This window comes from Tachyglossus aculeatus, chromosome 16 (assembly GCF_015852505.1).
Source record: "Tachyglossus aculeatus isolate mTacAcu1 chromosome 16, mTacAcu1.pri, whole genome shotgun sequence".
NCBI lineage: Eukaryota > Metazoa > Chordata > Mammalia > Monotremata > Tachyglossidae > Tachyglossus > Tachyglossus aculeatus.
In genome coordinates this window covers 36,400,912-36,404,175 of record NC_052081.1, presented here as the reverse complement: position 1 = coordinate 36,404,175, position 3,264 = coordinate 36,400,912, and positions in this window count along the sequence as shown.

The following is a 3,264-nucleotide window of genomic DNA, read 5'->3' as shown; positions in this document are numbered from 1 at the left end:
GCCTTTGTGACCGGGGTCATTTTTGGCTTTGCTCAAGCTCACTTTAGTCTGGGAAGAGCTGGAGGTTTGGCTCTCGGACGCAGGGTTGGAATGAACATGAGTCATGCTTGGGGAGCGATTTGCTGACGCTGCTTTAAGGACATAAATGTGATTTGAGTGAATTCTGTAAAAGGATGGATGAGAAGGGGTGAGGGGACCTTTTTTTGGAACTTCCGCCTGCTTCGTCCTGGAAATCAGGAATCCGCAGTTTCAAAGCGGTGCCTCTGGCCCATCAGGGTGTGTCTCGGCATGTCAGAGGAATGGTGTCCTATTGCTACTCTTTCCAGTTAGGTCCCGGAGCTCAGAGGTCCTAGATGTGGTGCAATAACAGCGAGGGGAAAAAAACCCAAAACCAAGCAACTTTCAAAACTTTCCACTTCTCCTACTGGGCATTTTGGGCTCGGAGTCACCCCTCCCTTTATAATAGTCTTGTTTTTAACCTCTGGAACTAATCTCGGCTCCACCACTTGACTGCTGTTTGAGAATGAATTCTCTTCACTGAGGGTCGAGAGAGTCTCTTAAGGCCTAGAGGAGCTTCTGCTTTACCTGGAGGAGTGGCCCCACCTGTACTGTAACGTGGCCTTGTGGCTTAGTTGGCTTCCCAGTTGAAGGTCTGCACAGGTCTGGGCCTGACCCAGCCTGGGCTGGGTTAATTAGCAGGGGACCGAGCTTCGGGCCCCAACAAGATCATTGACGTCACCAGTGATTTGAGTCGGGGCAGCAGGAGAATGGGGCGGACATCGGGGCCCCCGTTGGGAAGTGGAGCAGCAAGCCAGCACAGGAGAAAGGCTGCAGACACGGCTATGTGCAGGACGTGGCAGAAGGGTGTGTGGAGGAAGCCATCGGGCAGGGAGACTCAGCCAGCCAGTCTGTCCAGTTGCCTGGAGTGGGAAGCTCCGGTAGCTTGGGATGCTATTTCAGCGTCACCACCCAGCTCAGGAAAAAGGCTGAGGTCCACTAGGACCCTGAGGCCATCAGCAGTCAGTTGTATTTAGTGAGCGCTTACTGCGTGTGGAGTACTGTATTAAGCACTTGGGAGAGTACAGAGACTTTCCCTGTAATTTACTGAGTGCTTACCGAGTGCAGAGTACTATACTAAACACTTGGGAGAGCACAGAGCTGGTAGACATGATCCCTGACCTCAAGGAGTTTACAGTCTTGCCAAGGAGGCAAGAATAAATTGCAGGGAGGAGGGACTAATAAAACAGAAAGAGTACCCAAGAGTTGAGAAGGGGTGGTGGATCTGGTCACTTGTCACCTCTCTAAAGCAGGTGTGACTTGAGAAGTTGAGTAAGTTGTTGAGAAGAGAAGTCTTTGCATGAAGAGTACTTATCTCCTTATTTAAGAAGGTCCCAGGGAAAATGTAATCCCAGCCTAATCCCATCCTAATAATATGTTAATAACCACCTTGAAGAAAAATTATGGATTATCAGATATGGTTGTCCTTTCCAATTATAGTTCATGGTGTAGTGGCTCAAACTGTTATTAGAGGGAAAAGTTAAGGCTGTAGGAAGCATCAAGAAGTGTTTAAATAGGTAGGTTGAAAGAGCCATAAGAACCATGGACCTTTAGAGAAGCAGTGTGGTTTACTGGAAAGAGCACAGGCTTGGGAGTCAGAGGACATGGGTTCTAATCCTGCTCGCCACTTGTCATCTGTGTGACTTTGGGCAAGCCACTTCTCTGTGCCTCAGTTACCTCTTCTGTAAAATGGGGATCAAGATTGTGAGCCCCAAGTGGGACAACCTGATAACCTTGTATCTATCCCAGCGCTTAGAACAGTGCTTGGCACATAGAGCTTAACAAATACCATCATTATTATTATTATTAATTACTGATGGAAAAATTAGGGATGTTAATAGATTTGCGTTTACCAACTCTGAAGTATTGTAATAATTATGATGGTGTTAAGTGCTTACTATGTGCCAAGCACCTTTCTAAGTGCTGCACGGTACTCTCCCAAGCGTTTAGTACAGGGCTTTGCACACAATAAACACGCAATAAATATGATTGAATGAATATCATTGATGACGGTATGATCCCTACCATAAGGCTAGATGTTAAAGAGGGCAAACATAACACTGTTTCTCCAACTATCTGTATATGCCACTTTTGGAAGTAGATAATGTGCTAGATGAATCAATAAGCTGATGCCTATATTTTTGTGGGGATCAGTTGTCTTGCACCAGTTTTGATGGCAGTTGGGCATTTGCCTTGATTTTGATAGATGGTTATTGTTGGGGGGTGATGGACAGACAAACAGGACTGTAAAATTTTGCCCATGCACATTTTTACCCCTGGTTTCTTGAGTTCCCTCACATATCCTCCCATACATTTGTATGGAATTTGTATGTTCCCAATTTGTACTTCCCAAGCGCTTAGTACAGTGCTCTGCACATAGTAAGCGCTCAATAAATACGATTGATTGATATCCTCCCATACATTTAGGTTAGAGTTAATCAGTTACTGAATTAACTCCTATTGAATCTAATAGTCACTGCTGAAGAATAACTTCATTTAGGGAAGAGAAAAAAATTGCTCTCCAGCATCTCTCCCCCACATTCATCCAGTACTTAGAACAGTGCTTGGCACATAGTAAGCGCTTAACAAATACCATCTCTATTATTATAACTTCCTTGCTGTAGATGAAAGAAAGAAAGCCAAAGTCATACAGTCCCTTTTGGAAGAGAGTTGCACCTGTACTTCATCAATCGTATTTATTGAGTGCTTACTGTGTGCAGAGCACTGTACTAAGCACTTATGATTAGCCTGTGATATGTGGGCGGCAGCCACATTGGTGTACCAGCCGCCTACGTTGGGTGAGGATGTAAAGAATTGCATAGTACATTGCGAGCATTCAAAGAAGCAACGTGGCCTAATGGAAAGAGTACAGGATTGGGAGTCCTCTGCACACGGTAAGCGCTCAATAAATACAATTAAATGAATGAATCAGCAGACGGGTTCTAATCCCAGCTCAGCCACTTGCCAACTGTGTGACCTAGGGTAAGTCAATCGATCAATCGTATTTATTGAGCGCTTGCTGTGTGCACAGCACTGTACTAAGCGCTTGGGAAGTCCAAGTTGGCAACATATAGAGACGGTCCCTACCCAGCAGTGGGCTCACAGTCTAGAAGGACTCACAGTCTAGAAGGAAGTGACTTACTAGTGCCTCACTTTCCTCATCCGTAAAAATGGGGGTAAAGCTACCTGTTATCTTCCCCGCTTAGG